This window comes from Protopterus annectens, chromosome 9.part0 (genome assembly GCF_019279795.1).
Source record: "Protopterus annectens isolate FY-2018-M chromosome 9.part0, PAN1.0, whole genome shotgun sequence".
Taxonomy (NCBI): domain Eukaryota; kingdom Metazoa; phylum Chordata; order Ceratodontiformes; family Protopteridae; genus Protopterus; species Protopterus annectens.
The window spans coordinates 971,091,276-971,112,633 of record NC_056743.1 but is presented as its reverse complement, the minus strand read 5'-3'; the positions used below and the strand labels follow the sequence as shown (position 1 = coordinate 971,112,633).

General features: G+C 39.4%; 1 protein-coding gene across 1 annotated transcript in view; it reads left to right on the top strand.

Annotated features, from left to right (window-relative positions):
* Positions 1–21,358, top strand: part of ANKRD52 (ankyrin repeat domain 52) — a gene marked incomplete in the record, with an annotated part of 2,835,210 nt that overhangs the window by 202,723 nt on the left and 2,611,129 nt on the right.

Here is a 21,358-nt window from a genome sequence, read left to right as displayed (position 1 = left end):
TTTTTTTATTTTTTGATTTGTTGTCTGCTCTTAAGTGTTCAAAGGCTTTATTCTGCTGCATTTTTTACTGTTTGTTATTACCTTGGTTACGATGCTTAGAATAACAGACAAATTCAGTTTTGGTTTTAGCACTTGGGCTTCAGGCCAGTTGCTTTACATTTGAGGAAAGTTTTTGTGGTCTGCACTTTTGTGGGCAAACCCTTATCAAAACCCTTTCTCCATAGGTCCGCCCAAGTATTCAGTACACTGACTGGACAATTCCTATCAGTTTCTCCTAGCAGCCTTGTCGACGTGGGCATACTGATACAGTGTAGCAACTGCCTCTTGTTCCCTGACTGCCCTCTTCTCCTAGCACATAATTCTTCTTATTGCGAGAAATGCATCTGCATTGGTAACCTGGAATCCGTGCTCTCTCGTACCACAGTCAGTTCTGACAAAGAGGAAATTGCCAGCACAAACACTAAACCACTGGCATCACATAGCCAAGCACAACACACACCCACCTATGTAGAGGTCCCCCAATTAAACTTTAACCGTAGAGACTTCCAAAACTCACACACGTTCTACACACAACACCAAACTGATCACACAGCAGACAACACACCAGTGTCTCCCAAACACAGCCCTCAAGACATAACAATAAACCAATCATACTAGTTATTGGTGAGTCATTTGTTAGACACACTGTTGCCCCCCTCACCAGGCTCGACAAGAAGGTCTTGGTCATTTGTCTGTAAAGTGCCAGAATCCGCCACATCACGCACACACTTAAGTTTCTCCACAACAGGTAGAACTATGACTCTGTCATTGTCCATGTTGGTGTGAATGACTTGAGATGTCCCTCCCTGGACTATATGAAGAGAAACATGGTTGAGCTCTGAGTATGACCCTAGCCCTAAGCGGCATCCTACCTTCACCAGGAGTGGTAACCACAATACCTGAAAAAATTTATTGACCTCAACAATTGGCTTGGTTTCAGGTATCATTGCAAGGAGATGCAGTCTATCTGTCTGCCTGTGTTGATATGGTTGATGGGCCTCGATGCTCTGCCAGAGATGGCCTGCACCTGTCACCCATGGGATTCTGTATCCTAGCCAAGACTTTTGCCTCCCCATTGTGCCTTTTTAGGTAATATCCTAAAGACGAACCTTACAACATAAAAAATCTGTGAGAAAGCAAATTGAAGGTGATGCTGCTTAACGCCAGGAGTCTTAACCTGAGAATGGACTCACTAGTGGCTCTCCTCGCAGTGGAACATGGCGATGTCTGTGCAGTCGCGGAAACTTGGTTTAGAATTGTGGCGAGCACCCCCTGACCTATCAGGGTATACCTCATTCCACGTATTCCAACCCCAAAATGTGATTAGTAAGACTAAGGGTGGTGGAGCCTCTTCATTCATTAAGGATAGGCGCACACCACACTAATTTGCCAGTATGATGCATTGGAACTACTCCAGGTGCAGTTGACAGTTGGCAAGACACCCATCCAAGTTATAGCCAACTGTAGACCCCCCTTCATGACTCAGGAGACCCACTAGTCCTACCTGGGCCTACTTGTGTAGATCAAGGTAAGCCCTATCAACCCTATTCTTCATGATTTCAACTACCCCACCATAGACTGGGTGAACTACTGCTGCACTGATGTGTTCATCCAGCGATTCCTTGACTTTATTAGTTCTAACGCACTAGACCAGTTCGTCTCATCCCCCACAAGGGACGATAACATTTTGGACTTGTTTCTCAGCAGCATGGGTAACCGCTGCACCACACCTATAGTATGTTCTTCCCCTGGTGAGATCAAATCATCTGTCTTTCTCATTTGAAGTTTTTATCCCACCCAACCCATCCCCCCAGCCGTATCCAGGCTAAAAGACTTCTGAAAAGCTGACTACAACCTCCTGTAGGCGGGTATCAGTAGTTTCACAACACCGTCCTCCACAGCGGATGCAGACAACTGTGCTGAACAGTACGCCAGTGCAGTATACAAGCAGCTGTACAACTGTATTGACATCTGTCAACAGGCTTTACAAGAAAAGGAAAAAGCTGTTGTTCAAGGGTAAAAAGGGAACAAATCTAAATTGGAAAAACTCCTTTTTCAGCAAGCAAATTTATATCACTAGTGAAACCTCCAAAGCCAGTTATGATCGAAACTAGCCTCCAAAACATCGGGAAACCACAAAGCCTTCAGTTGTGTCAGAAACCTTCATGGCAAAGTCTAGGTTTGTTCGGAATTAGTACTTATTGGTATCACTTACACTGATCCTGTTGACTTGGCCAACCTGCTAGCAGATAGGTTCAGTGCAAACTTCACCCCCCCATCCCTCCGAAAGGCCCATTTGATATCTTTGATACTTTTCCCGCACTTCATATATCAGTAGATCAAATGTTGAAGGCCCTAGCCAAGGCAAGGAACATAACTTCCATGGGACCCGATAGTATTCCAGGCTGTATTCTTCATCTCCAGCAAGAACTAGCTTTGCCATTGAGCACCCTGTTCAACCACAGTTCAAGTACAGGCTTCATTCCAGCAGAGTGGTGAACTGCCAGTGTCATCCCTTTGCACAAAGGTGGTGCCACTACCCACCCTGGAAACTTATCACCCCATTAGCTTGACAACTGTCATCTGTAAAGCCATGGAGAATATTATTATGGATCTCATAAACAAGGACAAAAGCAGTCTTAAATAATAAAAATATACTGCATGAATCTAAAAAAACAGCAACACAAAGGCTGGAACTGCTAGGCTAAACTGTAGCAGTGACACAAATTAGTATACAAAACATTTAATGGTGCTTCCTGGTACCTCTGCTCAAAAGCCTTCAAGGGAATGATTTTTACATCATGTGAACCATCTTATATATACACAAATTTGAGCAATTAATATACTAATTACATCATTATTCAATTCCAAATGCCATCAACAAATTGACTGAAAAACTACAATTTTAATCCTTCATAAACTACGTTTAACACCCAGCACATGATAAATAATTTGATAAATTATGTGTGTCTTACACCCAGGAGCGTATAAAAATATGTAACATTCTATACAAGAATCCGTACTTTACAGTGATGCAAACAATAAACTTAGCCCTTCATAGACAAAACTGCATGTACCACCCAGCGCATGAAAATGTATATGATTGATTATATGTATCTTTAACACCCAAGAGTGTAACATCATGTTCAGGTTTATAATAATGTAAGCAAGAATTCATGCTCTGCAGTGTTGCACAACCATTTGTTGAAAGATGTAATATAAAAAATAACTTATGCTTGTACAACCCTTGTATTAATGAAAATTATATAGGCAGTCTCCAAGCACTTAACCTCACCTGGTTCAGATTTGTCAAGGGCAGATCTTGCTTGTTGAACCTGGTTGACTTGCTTTTCAGTGAGTCACCAAGCCCCTAAATGAAAGAAAGTCGGTACACACAGCTTACCTTGACTTGGCGAAGGCCTTTGACACAATCCCCCACTCGGACATCATTGAAAAACTTATAACTTTGTGTAAATCCCTGTTTCATCAGATGGGTGTCCAACTGGCTCGCTGATTGGAGCCACAAGATCAAAATAGGCGCCTCCACCTCCGACAACAGACCTGTCACTAGTGGTGTTCCCCAGGGAGCTGTTCTGGGACCCCTACTGTTTGGCATCTACTTCTCAGAGGTCCAGGCAAAGATGAAAGGTCTGTGGCTGACTGAGTTTGTGGATGGCTGTAAGTTGGGTGCAGTCATTGATTCCCCAAATGATAACATACTGCAGGAGGGTCTTTCTGCAAGAAATGACTGGTGTCAATGTCATGGCCTTAAGTAAAACACAAAAAATGTATCATCATACCATTTGGTGAAAAGGTGGCCTCTACTGATTACCACACCAGCGGCAACCCCCTACGCACACTCGGGTGTACAGCAATCTCACATTTGACCATTATGTGGCGGCAGTGGTCAGAAAAGCCTTTTAATTGTGTCATCTCATAAGTGAAGGGATTGCATCCAGAAAAAAGGTGGTTATTACCTCTCTGTACTTCTCCCTTATTAGGCTTATAACGGAGTATAATGTCATGTTTGGTTTGTATTGTATCTTTCCTAACACGTGCACCAGTTGGAAAGGCCACAGAAATACCTCACAAAGAGAATCCATGGTCTCTAACACCTGTCCTATGCGGATTGGCTCAAATCACTATCCCTCTACTCTGTCCTACAGATTGCTCAGAGGTGATCTGTGTCTCGCCTACAGGGCAGTTTCGACCACGCCCTACTAGAGATGCTTCATGTCCGCAAGTGTAACTCCTCGCGCATTGCCCGCTTGAAAGGCCTAAGTCTAATATGCGACATCAACAAAACTAGCTGGAGAGACAGGTTTGTCTCCGAGTGAGTCCCATCTCTGCAGTAGACTTCCCATACAACTCAAACGGAGTACCTCGCTGACCCTGTTCACATGCATCCTTGAGTGGATGGGATACCAAAGATTTGTCCTAGGGGTTTCACCTGCATCCCTCATTCACAGGGGAGACTGGTACTGACTGAGGTTTCTTTTTTGGGGTATAAACTCTTGGCTAGGCTTGTAAGGGCCTCTGGGTCATTAGCCTAGTAACCTCCTATGATCTTGACCTATATTCTGCGCCGATTGATAAAGTTCTGGAATTCTTCTCTTTACTGTTAGAGGCGGATGCTCCTGCTTCAGTTATTAGTGTGCATCTGTCTGCCATTTCTAACTTTCATACTAGTTTAAATGGTTCATCAGTTATGTCCCATAAACTTTGCAAAGCCATTTTGAAACAAACCTTAATGCTCAGACCTCCATGTAAAGAACCATCTGCACCTTGGGATTTGAATCTGGTACTTCAGTTTCTTATTTATTCTCCATTCGAACCTACTGCAAGTTGTGGCTTTAAGTTTTATCCTGCAAAACTTTATTCTTGATAGCTATTTGTGCTAGAAGGATATTGGAAGTACAGGCCTTATTGTGCAAATCTCCTTACCTAATCTTTCATAAGGACAGGGTTTCCATGAGAGTAAATCCTTCCTACCAAAGGTTGTGTCCAAGACAAATATTAATCAGACTGTACAACTCCCAGTCTTTTTCCCCCCAACTACTCGAATAACGGAGAGTACTGTCTACACTTGCTAGATGTGCACAGATAACTACATTTTTATCTTAACCGAATTAAGGAATTTAGAAAATTTGATCAGAAATTTGTTGCCTTTTCTTCATTTACTTTGGGAAGACCAGTTTCTAAAGTTACTCTTGCTAAATGGCTTAAAGACTGTATCACCTTTGTTTATATAAAAAAAAAAAAAAAAAAAAGTGAATGCATCTTCCAGGACCTCTTAAAGCTCATTCAACTAGAGCAACAGCATCTTCTGTAGTTTTTCATGCCAGAGCTCCCGTAGTTGAGATTTGTGCTGCACAACATGGGCATTTCCTCATACTTTTATTATGCTTTACAAACTGGATCTGGTCTCTAGATCACGGGCATCATTTGGCTCCCTAGTCCTCAGGAATATTCTTTGGCGAGACCTCCCAAGGTTCAGGTAGCTAGGGACTCTGTCCCAGAGTCAAGGATCAAGTGAAGATTGACAACATCATCAGGTAAAGAAGTTGTGTCTTACCATAACTTTCCATCTGTGTTGTCAGTCTTCACTTATCCTTGACATTTCCACTCTTTCCCCCTACCTTTGTGTTTTGGTGGATCGGAAAACTGCAATGATTGTCTTCCAGTATACATACAAATATGGCCTCTGATCTGTTACGTCTTGGCTGTTTCTTTTCTTTGCAGAGTCGATCTGAGGTGTTCTTGTCAGGAGCATTATGGGTAGAGCTTAACTCGAGAGTTTTTTTGGAAGGAGCGAGGTAGAATATCGGCAGAGTCAGTTCTGAGGTTCAGAACCGAACCCACAGTCAAGGATAAGTGAAGATCGACAACACATATGGAATGTTACGGTAAGACGCAACTTTTCTTCATTTGATGCCAAGGGTCTTTCAACTTCTGTCCTGCAGACCAGATTTGGCCCATTGGCACTTTTGCTTTAGTCCATGAATCTTATTTGGACGACTTCTCTGCTTAAAAAATTCTTCTCTGGCTAAAAAGGCAAAAAATAATGGGTCAGTTTGAGAGCCAAAACACATTGAGTAATGCTTTTCTTTGTGGCTGGGATTGCCTGTAGCAGCTCTTGTGTCTCCTTGACTTGACTGTGGAGCTAGTGAGAGTTACTTCCTGGAACACACAACACACCAGTCCTTATGCAGTTGATCTGTTTGGAGCTCCAGGAAGCAGCAGGATGAGACTGGCTGTCCAGGACTGAAGCTTTGGAAACTAAGGAATTCGCACTTGCCTGTATGAGTTGCGGATCACTTGGTAAGTGAAATGAGCAGTACTACACATGGTTGTGCAGTTTTGTGCGTCTGCGACTTTTCTTTTGGTTGTCACTTGTCTAGCAAACAAAATATTCCCCTGCACGCGAGGAACTGCACGGCTCTCAGTGAATAACTCCAAAAAACAAGAAATGAGCCAGCAGCAAGTAGACTGAGTCAAAAAAGAGTAGTTTAATAAAAACTACCCAAACAGCATAATGGCATCCAAAAACAAACCGGTTTCGGCAATGGTTAAAAACCTAGCCTTCTTCAGTGTACAACAAGGAGCCAAAACAGAAATGCTGTATTTAAACAGATAAAGCCATGCTGATTGGTTACAAAATTTTGAACATGTGCTGATTGTCAAACAGCATAAATAACTTTTTGTATGAATAAAAATACATTCAAAAAAATGGATTATTTTAAGGACTTGAGTACATTCATATTATGATTGGCTGTTTCTATGTATATATTATGTAAAACATATACATAATTCTATATTCCAAATATTAAAGCACCAATTATACATGATCCAATATTGAACAAAAATATATAGATATACATATATGCAAAGTGCGCAACAAATCAGAGTACATACTACAATATTAGCATTAGCTATGACAATATATATAATTAATAAACATATGTATGTATTCTGAATATTGGAACACCATTTGTTCAACTAACATGTATAATATATTCAATTTTTATTTATAAACAATCATTTAACCCAGGACTAAATAGTGCACCTAGTTTCGTGATCCATTTCTTTTCTTTAAGGTTGAGTTTATTATGCCAGCCACTCTTAATGGTTCTGTCACCAATGATTTTATCAATAATGGTAAAATGAAATTTGGCAGTGCTATGCGTGAGAGTGTGTTTGTATAATGCATTGGTATTCTTATGGCATCTAATATCACTGAGATGCTCAGAAATGTGTAGTTTAACTGGTCTTGATGTCTGCCCTACATAAAATGAGTGGCAGGTGCAACATGCCAAATAGACGGCCCAATCAGTGTTACAGTTAGCAAAAAATCTAATGTCAAAGACTGTATTAGTATTCCTACTGGTGAACTCCTTAGTTTTCAACATATGCTTACAGTTGACACAGTGGCCACATGGAAAGGAACCAATAAGCCTATCACCCAAGATAGTAGTTTGATATATTTGTGGTAAAGTGGACTCATAGTGATGTTTATAGTGATTAAAGTGACCAGCCAAATTCTTTCCCTTACTTAAAAGAAAAAAGGCATTTATTAGGGATAATGTTTTTAATTCTGACATCAGCCTCCAAAATGTTCCAGTTATCCCTGATAATCTTAATAAAGTTGTTGGTATTTCTACCAAATGTTGTAGTGAGTCTAAGTTTATCTGACTTTGTATGTTTCTTTTTGTATGTTAGTAAATTAGGTCTATGTAGACCCAATGCATAATTCTGAGCCATGGTCACATATCCTGAACAGTAGCCCCGCTCAATGAATCTGTTATGCAAATCCTGAGCATGATTGACAAAAGTGTTGTTCTCAGAACAATTGCGCCTAATCCTAATAAATTGCGATTTAGGGATGTTCTTTGCAATATGTTTTGGATGAAAGCTGGATGCGTGGAGAATCGTATTGTATTGGGGGAATTTTCTATGGGTTTCAGTTGTCAAGGTGTTATCATTATTTCTAGTTACCAAGACATCCAAAAATGTAATGGATTCCCGATCATAGGTAATAGTAAATTGTATTCCCCATATATTATCATTCAGGTATTCCATAAATTCCCGAAGATATAAAATATCCGATCTCCACACCATCCAGCAATCATCCAAATATCTGCGCCAGATATCAATTTCTGGCAAAAACAAATTATGAGTGTCATAAATCATAATTTGTTCTATATAAGCCATGAACAGATCAGCATAAATGGGGGCAAAAGATGCCCCCATAGCTGTACCTCTGATCTGTAGGTAGCATTCCTGGTTATAGAAAAAAACATTTTTAGTCAAAACATGCTCAGTCAAATTCAACAGGAGAGTATTAAACCCAGGTTGGTATAGTTTGGATTCCTTGAGCCAAAATTCAATAGCATCAAGTCCACCCCAATGTGGAATGTTGGTATAGAGTGAACTTACATCCAAGGTACAGAGTAACCAATCTGAATCCAACTGCATATCATTTACAATACTCAAAAATTGAGTAGTATCCTGTATTCGTGATCTTACATATAGTAGCAACGGCTTTAGATGCATAGTTAGAAATTCAGAAAGAGGTTCCGTTATCGACCCCATACCTGATACAATGGGCCTTCCAGGTGGATGTGAAAGATCCTTATGTATTTTAGGTAGAAAGTAAATATGTTGTCTGGTAGGATCTGTAATAGTTAAATGATAAAGTGTTTTCTTATCAATAATACCATTATCAACAGCAGAGTTCAAAAAGTCATCAATATCCTTTTTGAAAACCAAGGTGGGGTCCAGTGGCATTTTGGTATAATATTTAGCATCATTGAGTTGTTTATGTGCTTCAATGTCATAGTCACACCAATCTAACACTACCACTGCCCCTCCTTTGTCTGCGTTGATAATTACCAAATCTTTATTATTTACAAGTTCCTCTAGACAAGATTTTTCACCATCAGTGATGTTATTAGACATAGGTCTCTCATAATTATGCTTGAAATGTAACTCACTAAGTACACTTCGCAAAAAGAGATTAACAGCTGGATGCATAGGAGGAGTAAATTTAGAGGTATGATATCTGAAACCTTCCATTTGTGAATGTTCAGTGTCCCCTTGTTCCTGAAAAAACAATTTTAAAGTAATAAGTCTACAAAATGTAAATAAGTCATTAGTAAATGAGTCTTCTGGAACAAAAAAGCCAGGGATAAAGGATAGACCTTTATTTAGTAGAGATATCTGTTCATCTGTAAGTATAGTACTAGAAATGTTACATACATTATTTATTTTTTGGTCAATATCTCCAACAAATTTTGCAGACTGGTGACTTTTTCTGTGCTTCCTACCCCCCCTCCTCCTCCTCCCCCTGTGTTCCCTAAAGGGGATACATAGTTTTTACGTTTGGGGGTGGGGGAATCCATGATAGACTGTGTGTCAGTATCTGTACCAGACGAGGTCTCAAAATCAGTGGACTCAATATTATTATTGTGCCCTTTTAGTATGGAACGTGGACGTTTCCTTTTAAATTTAGAAACTTGCTTCTTAACATTCTGTCCTTGAAATCGGACATGCCTAACATTCTTGAACGGTTGTCCCTTATCATAATCTGAAAGATCACGAGAAAACTTTTTAAGTTTTCTGTCCTTCAAAATGGTATCAAAACTCAACAGTTCAGTACTCAATTTTGATAATAAAGCAGGAAAAAAAGTTTCATTTTGGTAATGATTGCATTCCTCAATAGAATTCAAAACTAGAGTAGTTTCACTCTCAATGATTCTAGTGTAATGCTCGGATAAAGCTTTAACAAACTTCATCGAGCATTCCTGTTGTATAAGATTCCATTCTGAAAGTAAATTATCATCTGGACTAGCCACCAAGGGCTGTATTTTCACTCTGAGACCCCTAGGGCAAATGCCCTTAACCAAATATGCTTTTAATAGTTTGTGGTGCCAAACACTAGATCTCAGGGCCTTCATATTTTTGTTAAGTGAGGCAAATTTTTGTTCACATTTTTGTTCGGGTTTTAAAGAAATCATATTTCCTGAGGCAGTGGTATCATTCCCAATGCCAAATGCTGCAATATCATCTTTATCTGATGATAGATCCAAAAGAAGCTTTTGGAGATCCATAGTGTGACCCAAATTATTCTTCAATGGAACCACGGCCTGTATATAAAGATCAAATGATCAAACAATAATCAGACAATAATGGCAATGCACCATAGAGCTAAAAATTAGTTCGTTATAGCCACGTCTGATACAGGTCAATAGTGGTACTTGTATAATAATATATAAAGATAATCAAAGGTCTAGTGCTTGGCCCACAAATAACATTTATTTATTAATATTAAAAGAGGATAGTCCCAGACGTGAAAAAATATAGCTCAAGAAACAAAAATACACCTAGAATCAATGGAGTAAAAATTATAATGAAATATTATTGTGTATCAAAATATTCTAGTATTGTACGAATAGTATAAAACATGTCATGGACAGATACTGACTTGGTCTATCAATCACAAATAAATTCTTGGCTTATGCTAAGTTGAATCAGTCATAAGGATCCCAAAACAATAATGTTATTATATAAAGTCATATAAACTGAGTTCCTTACTGTGGAGATAAAAAGCAACATAAATCTACAATATCTGTAATATAATAACAGAAAGATGATCATAAATTAGCTTAATTGTTTCAAAAATTTGTTCACATTGACCCTTAAGATGCTAACTAAGGGTGAACACTAGAAAATCTGGTTGATTTATGATTATTCATCCGGATAGCCTATTATAGACACTGAAGATTGTTTATGCCTTTGAACTCTACAGTTAGGAATTCAGTTTAAATAATTTCATATAATAATATTACTATTTTGAAGTCTTTTTGACTGATTTAACTTTAGTATAAGCCAACCATTCTTTGGCATACTAAGTTAGTATTAGTCCATGACTCACTTCACATGATTTGAACAACAATAGTGCTTTTTGATGTACAGTTATGTATGGTTTATATTTATGTTTTGCTATACTATCTTATTGATTTTTTATTTTTGAACAGATTTAAAAATTTAACTCGTGCCAGTTCAATATACTACTTAAGGGTCAATGTGAACAAATTTTTGAAACAATTAAGCTAATTTATGATCATCTTTCTGTTATTATATTACAGATATTGTAGATTTATGTTGCTTTTTATCTCCACAGTAAGGAACTCAGTTTATATGACTTTATATAATAACATTATTGTTTTGGGATCCTTATGACTGATTCAACTTAGCATAAGCCAAGAATTTATTTGTGATTGATAGACCAAGTCAGTATCTGTCCATGACATGTTTTATACTATTCGTACAATACTAGAATATTTTGATACACAATAATATTTCATTATAATTTTACTCCATTGATTCTAGGTGTATTTTGTTTCTTGAGCTATATTTTTCACGCCTGGGACTATCCTCTTTAATATTAATAAATAAATGTTATTTGTGGGCCAAGCACTAGACCTTTGATTATCTTTATATATTATTATACAAGTACCACTATTGACCTGTATCAGACGTGGCTATAACAAACTAATTTTTAGCTCTATGGTGCATTGCCATTATTGTCTGATTATTGTTTGATCATTTGATCTTTATATACAGGCCGTGGTTCCATTGAAGAATAATTTGGTCACACTATGGATCTCCAAAAGCTTCTTTTGGATCTATCATCAGATAAAGATGATATTGCAGCATTTGGCATTGGGAATGATACCACTGCCTCAGGAAATATGATTTCTTTAAAACCCGAACAAAAATGTGAACAACAATTTGCCTCACTTAACAAAAATATGAAGGCTTTGAGATCTAGTGTTTGGCACCACAAACTATTAAAAGCATATTTGGTTAAGGGCATTTGCCCTAGGGGTCTCAGAGTGAAAATACAGCCCTTGGTGGCTAGTCCAGATGATAATTTACTTTCAGAATGGAATCTTATACAACAGGAATGCTCGATGAAGTTTGTTAAAGCTTTATCCGAGCATTACACTAGAATCATTGAGAGTGAAACTACTCTAGTTTTGAATTCTATTGAGGAATGCAATCATTACCAAAATGAAACTTTTTTTCCTGCTTTATTATCAAAATTGAGTACTGAACTGTTGAGTTTTGATACTATTTGAAGGACAGAAAACTTAAAAAGTTTTCTCGTGATCTTTCAGATTATGATAAGGGACAACCGTTCAAGAATGTTAGGCATGTCCGATTTCAAGAAGGACAGAATGTTAAGAAGCAAGTTTCTAAATTTAAAAGGAAACGTCCACGTTCCATACTAAAAGGGCACAATAATAATATTGAGTCCACTGATTTTGAGACCTCGTCTGGTACAGATACTGACACACAGTCTATCATGGATTCCCCCACCCCCAAACGTAAAAACTATGTATCCCCTTTAGGAACACAGGGGAGGAGGAGGGGGGGTAGGAAGCACAGAAAAAGTCACCAGTCTGCAAAATTTGTTGGAGATATTGACCAAAAAATAAATAATGTATGTAACATTTCTAGTACTATACTTACAGATGAACAGATATCTCTACTAAATAAAGGTCTATCCTTTATCCCTGGCTTTTTTGTTCCAGAAGACTCATTTACTAATGACTTATTTACATTTTGTAGACTTATTAATTTAAAATTGTTTTTTCAGGAACAAGGGGACACTGAACATTCACAAATGGAAGGTTTCAGATATCATACCTCTAAATTTACTCCTCCTATGCATCCAGCTGTTAATCTCTTTTAAGTGTACTTAGTGAGTTACATTTCAAGCATAATTATGAGAGACCTATGTCTAATAACATCACTGATGGTGAAAAATCTTGTCTAGAGGAACTTGTAAATAATAAAGATTTGGTAATTATCAACGCAGACAAAGGAGGGGCAGTGGTAGTGTTAGATTGGTGTGACTATGACATTGAAGCACATAAACAACTCAATGATGCTAAATATTATACCAAAATGCCACTGGACCCCACCTTGGTTTTCAAAAAGGATATTGATGACTTTTTGAACTCTGCTGTTGATAATGGTATTATTGATAAGAAAACACTTTATCATTTAACTATTACAGATCCTACCAGACAACATATTTACTTTCTACCTAAAATACATAAGGATCTTTCACATCCACCTGGAAGGCCCATTGTATCAGGTATGGGGTCGATAACGGAACCTCTTTCTGAATTTCTAACTATGCATCTAAAGCCGTTGTTACTATATGTAAGATCACGAATACAGGATACTACTCAATTTTTGAGTATTGTAAATGATATGCAGTTGGATTCAGATTGGTTACTCTGTACCTTGGATGTAAGTTCACTTATACCAACATTCCACATTGGGGTGGACTTGATGCTATTGAATTTTGGCTCAAGGAATCCAAACTATACCAACCTGGGTTTAATACTCTCCTGTTGAATTTGACTGAGCATGTTTTGACTAAAAATGTTTTTTTCTATAACCAGGAATGCTACCTACAGATCAGAGGTACAGCTATGGGGGCATCTTTGCCCCATTTATGCTGATCTGTTCATGGTTTATATAGAACAAATTATGATTTATGCCGACACTCATAATTTGTTTTTGCCAGAAATTGATATCTGGCGTAGATATTTGGATGATTGCTGGATGGTGTGGAGATCGGATATTTTATATCTTCGGGAATTTATGGAATACCTGAATGATAATATATGGGGAATACAATTTACTATTACCTATGATCGGGAATCCATTACATTTTTGGATGTCTTGGTAACTAGAAATAATGATAACACCTTGACAACTGAAACCCATAGAAAATTCCCCCAATACAATACGATTCTCCACGATCCAGCTTTCATCCAAAACATATTGCAAAGAACATCCCTAAATCGCAATTTATTAGGATTAGGCGGAATTGTTGTGAGAACAACACTTTTGTCAATCATGCTCAGGATTTGCATAACAGATTCATTGAGCGGGGCTACTGTTCAGGATATGTGACCATGGCTCAGAATTATGCATTGGGTCTACATAGACCTAATTTACTAACATACAAAAAGAAACATACAAAGTCAGATAAACTTAGACTCACTACAACATTTGGTAGAAATACCAACAACTTTATTAAGATTATCAGGGATAACTGGAACATTTTGGAGGCTGATGTCAGAATTAAAAACATTATCCCTAATAAATGCCTTTTTTCTTTTCGTAAGGGAAAGAATTTGGCTGGTCACTTTAATCACTATAAACATCACTATGAGTCCACTTTACCACAAATATATCAAACTACTATCTTGGGTGATAGGCTTATTGGTTCCTTTCCATGTGGCCACTGTGTCAACTGTAAGCATATGTTGAAAACTAAGGAGTTCACCAGTAGGAATACTAATACAGTCTTTGACATTAGATTTTTTGCTAACTGTAACACTGATTGGCCGTCTATTTGGCATGTTGCACCTGCCACTCATTTTATGTAGGGCAGACATCAAGACCAGTTAAACTACGCATTTCTGAGCATCTCAGTGATATTAGATGCCATAAGAATACCAATGCATTATACAAACACACTCTCACGCATAGCACTGCCAAATTTCATTTTACCATTATTGATAAAATCATTGGTGACAGAACCATTAAGAGTGGCTGGCATAATAAACTCAACCTTAAAGAAAAGAAATGGATCACGAAACTAGGTGCACTATTTAGTCCTGGGTTAAATGATTGTTTATAAATAAAAATTGAATATATTATACATGTTTGTTGAACAAATGGTGTTCCAATATTCAGAATACATACATATGTTTATTAATTATATATATTGTCATAGCTAATGCTAATATTGTAGTATGTACTCTGATTTGTTGCGCACTTTGCATATATGTATATCTATATATTTTTGTTCAATATTGGATCATGTATAATTGGTGCTTTAATATTTGGAATATAGAATTATGTATATGTTTTACATAATATATACATAGAAACAGCCAATCATAATATGAATGTACTCAAGTCCTTAAAATAATCCATTTTTTTGAATGTATTTTTATTCATACAAAAAGTTATTTATGCTGTTTGACAATCAGCACATGTTCAAAATTTTGTAACCAATCAGCATGGCTTTATCTGTTTAAATACAGCATTTCTGTTTTGGCTCCTTGTTGTACACTGAAGAAGGCTAGGTTTTTAACCATTGCCGAAACCGGTTTGTTTTTGGATGCCATTATGCTGTTTGGGTAGTTTTTATTAAACTACTCTTTTTTGACTCAGTCTACTTGCTGCTGGCTCATTTCTTGTTTTTTGTCACTTGTCTAGCCCTTGGCTTGGTGGCCTCTGCCTCATTTAACCTTTAAGCTTGAGGCCCCTGCTTGGCAGTGTCTGTTATCTTTAATATCTTTAGGAGATTTTTTGTTTCCCAAATGAAAAAAATGCATTCATTGTGCAAGAATTACATTCCTGATTGCTAACATTTTTTGCTACTTTTTTGAGGGTTAATCGCACAACATTAAGTTTATTATTGCACTTCAGATTTGTTAGACCCCAGATGTTCTTCATGTTTCACTGTTGCAGTCATCACATTTGGGTTATCTGCTTGCAGTAGCCCTCAGTCGGCCTGATTAGCTTAGTCTTGGGTCCTGTGTTGGTTGCTGTCTCATCTTCCATGACGTCAGGTAGTCCGTGGTGTAAAGCATGCAGCCAACACCATTACATCAGTCTTTCTTGCCATGCAGTGCCCAAAGCAGAAGCAGTTCGCAAGTGCCGGTCGGCCAACTCCTGAAATTTTTGTTTTTGAGTTTCAGAACTGAAGTCTTCAACTAAGCTAAGTACCCATTTGGGGAAACCTTTTCTTGCTCTAAACTGATGTCAGTAAAAGTCAATAATTGTATTTCTTGTGGAAAGAAAATATCTCAAAGAATTTCATTCGTGCTGCATTCCTTGCCTAGGCTCTGACCACGACGTACCTTGCTGTTCGTTTTGTGCCTTATTTAAACGACAAACTGTTCGTTGTCTGTTTATTTACACTTCTAAATATTTTGGTACGCTGTTCAATTATCGAGATATGGCTTCGGTAAGCCACCTGACTACCGACATTTCGAAAAAAAGCAAAGATATAGACAGACCGCATAGGTCCAAACCTGCCGACTACGCTTCTCCTAAGCTTAGTCGCTAGTTCGCCCCTGATAGCTGCCACTTCAGATTCGCAGGCCTCTACTGAGACCCGTTCGGAGCCCAGTATGCCACAAGATGCTTCAACTGTGGAACCTGCGGATGTCTGTACCTTGGATGGGTCCGGAGCTGCTGTGCAGGCACCGGCTTCTAAAGGTGTATTCAGGCCTACTGACTTGCATATTAAACCAACGCCATTTTCTTCTTCAAGCCCTAGAACTCTTTCCATGCCTAGAAAACCGACGCCCAGACCGCATGGTCAGGCCTCTATACCTAAAAACAAATGATAATGGCTGAAGATCTTATTACTTTAATCAGGGGAAGCCAACCTTCCCCCTCTAAGAGACCTAGGGCTGAATTTGCTTATGATAGTTCTGACCCAGATTTTTAAATTTGTTTCCTTTGATGACAAGGATTTACCCTTGTCTACCTATGAGGATTCTGATGCAGAGGACTCTATTCCCTCTGCTTCTCCTCCAGAGGATTTCTCATTTGGTGAAACCTTGCATCCTCTTAGGGAGCATTTTCGCTGGGAAAGCCAGGATTACTCTGATTCTTAAGAGGCTTAGGGATTTCTTACTCTTGCCCCAACACAGGCCTTTAGCTATCCACCCTGTACTGGACATTGTTGATTATGCCTTTTCGGAATCTAGCTTGGCCCATGACTCCTTACCTCCTGCTCGCAGAAAACCTGACCGGTATTACAGGGTTCCTGACTCTCAAGTTCCTTTTTAAAAGTCCTACTGCGGATCCTGAGACCATTTCAAAGGAACCCAAGGGCATTAAGGCCAAAAATCCTACCCCCTCTGATATAGATTCCAGGGAGCTTAGATAGATGGGGTAAGAGGATATACACTTCTGCAACCTTGGCCATTAGGGCCTTAAACTGCCAGTTTCATATATTAAAGTATTGGCAGCAAATTATTGGATTGCATAAACAGAAAATGATGATTCCTGACTGTGCTGAAAATAGGAATTTACAGGATTTAATGCATTCTGCTGAACATGTTGGAAAACATACTTTGCAATGTGGTTTTGATTCACTAGAGGCATCTTGCAGGGCTGCTGTCACTGGGTCTGTACTTAGAAGTCATGCTTGGCTTAAGGAGCAGTCTTTGCCAGATCATGTTACAGCTAAATTGCTGGATGCTCCCTTAAATCAGGACGGTCTGTTTGGCAACAAAGCAGTAGTAGTACTTAAAAAGACTGAGGAAAAGGCTAAATCTATGCAAATTGTTAAGGCTTTCCTACAAGTTCAGCATTGGCCCTCTAAGAATTGGTCCTTTTCTGCCTCTTCCAGGCCTTCAGTCCAAACCCGGAACCAGTAGAACACCCAGGCTTCAGTCCCAATGTACGCACAGGACTAAGTGGGGGGCTCCCACTTCCAAATCAGGGAGTAGTAAGACTCCCCCCTATGGTAAACTGTCTCAGTGACTTAACTTTAAAACTTCCAAGCCCTTCTCAACTGACTGCTCCTTTAGGGGGAAAGATTGTTCTGCAGGCAGAAAACTGGGAACTCATTACCCAGGACAAATGGGTTTTAAATATAGTTTCCCAAGGATACAGATTCCACTTCCACACGTTACCAACCCCAAACGGTTGGCCAGATCTACCCCCAAATTAGTGGACAGAGGCTCAAAAGCAAGTACTCTCTCTAGTATAAGGGCTATTCAAACTATCCCAGAAGAGGAAAGGGGGGACAAGGTTTCTACTCTAGACTTTTCCTGATACCCAGAAAAGACAACACATGGCGTCTTATCCTGGCCCTTTCTATCCTAAACACCTTTTTGGTGATCCCAAAATTCAAGATGCTAACTCTTCACAAGTTGCTTCCTGTGATAGGCAAGGATGCCTGGTTGGCAACACTGGATTTAAAGGAAGCCTTACCTGCACATCCGAATCAGGGAAATCCTGCAGAAGATACCTACGCTTCAAAGCAGGCTACATGCACCATCAGTTCTCTGCGCTGCCCTTTTGCTTATCTACTGCGCCCAGGGTATTCACAAAGTGCCTAGCTCCAGTCATTGCATTTTGTAGGCAAAGAAATATTCAAATATACCCATATCTGGATGATTGTCTAATTCAGGCAGAAAGCCGGGACATACTTTTGAATCATTTGGCATTTATACAAAAGGTTCTAACTTGTCTGGGGTACACCATAAACGAAAAGAAATCACATCTTGTACCCTGTCGACAAATTATATTCCTGGGAGCAAGCTTGAACACAACTTCCCAGATGGCTTTCCTCATGCCAGAGAAACAAATTCATTTGACAGCTTACTTCAAACTAATGGCCACAAAAACCCTGCTGTCTGCAAGACAAACACTGCAAGCCTTGGGGTTCATGGCCTCCTGCATTCTCCTAATTACATATTCAAGACTGAATATGAAGAAACTACAATGGTATCTAAAAAGCCTATGGTGTCAACATTCTCAGGATCTAGAAGCGATAATTTCTGTCGTACCTTGCCTACAGTTAGAGTTCCTTTGGTGGGCAAAGACCTGCCACAAAACAAGGGACTACTTGTCCCAGCAGGAGGGCCAGATTCTGCATCCTCAGCTTCAAACCCTGAACCTGGCAGCCTGGCTAAATTACCTGATCTCTCCCTTACCATCCCTCAGTAAAGAAGTGTTGGATGTCATTCTGGAGGCAAGGAGGCTTAGTATTAGAAAATCTTATGCTGAAAAATGGAAAAGATTCTGTTCCTGGAACCAAACTCTGGGGATGGGCACAGTACCGCCCAATTTACCTCAGATTCTTCATTACTTAACTGAGATGCTTCACAAGGGCCTTTTCTTTTCCTCCATCAAAATTCATGCCTCAGCCATTTCAGCTCATTACAACACAGAACCACCCCTCTTCTCTCATCCACTGTTCAAGCAGTTCCTCAGAGGCCAAAAACTTAAGACCACCCAGGAGAGCCCCAACTCCAGCCTGGGACCTTAACTTTTTTTTGGAAAAACTCATTGTACCTCCTTTTGAGCCAACTGCCAAGTGCAGTGTTAAAATTCCTTTCTTGGAAAATGACCTTCCTTTTAGCCATCACTTCAGCAAGAAGGGTGTCTGAATTACATGCCCTTATGGCAGTGGAGCTTTTCATCATCTTTCATGTGGACTGGGTGTCCCTCGGGACTAATCCCTCCTTCATGCCCAAGGTAGTATCCAGTGTGGCTCTTAATCAGTCCATTCATTTGCCAACCTTCTTTTCTAATCCACAGAACAACGGGGAACGGATACTGCACTCCTTAGATGTGCACAGTCAACTCAGATTTTACTTAGACAGGACTAAACCTAAAAGGAAATCTGAACTGCTGGTGGCATTTGCTGCAGGGGCAGAGGGGAAGGCCATTTCAAAGAAAAACATTTCTAAATGGATAGGCTATTGCATACATTTCAGCTATAAGCATCATGGAAAACCTGTCCCACAGGGGATAAGACCACACTCAACCAGGGCTGCATCTACCTCTGCAGCCTCTGAGGTGTCCCTACCAGGGACATAGCTGCTACCTGGAGTTCTGTACATACTTTCACCAAGCGTTACCATTTCCATAGTTTCTCTAATTCCAGTGATTTTGCCACTGCAGTCTTGCAGGGCCTTATAGCTGGTTCTAATGCTATCTAAATTCCTCCCCCCATCCTTAGTTTTGGGAATCTACCCAAATGTGATGACTGCAACAGTGAAACACTAAGAACATAGTACAGTTGTGTACACTTACCATAAATGTAGATGTTAGAGTGTATTTACTGTTGCAGTCCTGGTTACCCTCCCTCCAGCTCCCTGGCTTCTTTTGGCTATACCTCTGTTCCTCTTTACTATGCTTAAAAGTTTTTTGGTGTATTTGCTTTTTTGTTGGTGGTATAACCTTGTATATATTTATTTAATTGCTTCCCATTAGGGGGGCACCTGACATCTTGTGCAAGAAAAACTGATGTAATGGCTTCTGCTGCATGCTTTATACCCCTGACTACCTGATGTCATGGAAGATGAGACTGCGACCGATGCTGTACCCAAGACTTTGATAATCAGGCCAACTGAGGGCTACTGCAAGCAGGTAACCCAAATGTGATGACTGCAACAGTGAATACACTTGAACATCTACATTTATGGTAAGTGTACACAACTGTACTTTATAAATGAGCTTTTCTGTTTCTTGCAGCCTTATAACTTATTTGTTCCATTTAAACTAATTTCAACTTGCTACTTTAGCTGTTCCTTTCCAACAGTAACATTTTAATTTGCAAACAGTGGTAAAGTTCCCAACAGTAGATTGTCTTGTGCAAAATTATTGGTGGAAGTTTGTTCAAAAGAACTCCTTATGAAAGTCATCTGACAAGAAGCACATTTTCTTTCATCACCTGGTTTGGCATGCTTGCATCTGAATTGTCTGTATCTGTTAAAAAGTTTTTAGGAAGAAGTGTGCCCAACCTGGATCTGATGAGTCAGTCCACCCCTCAGATGTCTGTCTTGCATCCCTGACAGGTGTGCCCACTCCCCCCACAACACGTTTGTGTAACAGGACAGTTGGACTTGAGCTAAAAATATTGTCCTTCCACTAATGTCTTATCTTTCTGATGCAAGTTAGTAACTATTTATTATAGTATTTCTTTGCAATGTTTCATCTGTGGGTGGGATATGTTCATAATTCTTTGTGGCATCCTTGGGCTTCCTACTACCATCTGGAGGCACATTTAAAGTGCCAGTGCCCCCTTCAGCAGGAATTGGGTCTTCATTTGAGGCAGATAAATTCAGAAACTGATGCACTGCAGCCAGGGGAAGGCAAGCTTTCTTGGTTGACAAGTTTGGTCTGCCTCCTTGTGTGCTGGCATCCATTATACAGTGAAAAGTCCATGATATTTGGCCTCTGGGTGTATGCCTGTCTTGGATACTAGGATGGTTATGCCACTCCATCTGTCTTGCATCCCCAACCAGCCTAACTCTTCTGAGCTGACCCCTATTCTCCTGTAGGGCTTCAAAGAATGGCCTGCCTTTTCCATGACATGTCCCATGTTTCTTCCCGTGGGAGAAGTGAACAATCAGCCTTGTCACCCCCCCCCCCTCCGTAGCAGTTCCAGCGATTACCCAAGCCACTAATGGGTCACCTGGATCACAGTCAGTGTGTTTAGTTTTTGTGCATATTAACATTCATAGTT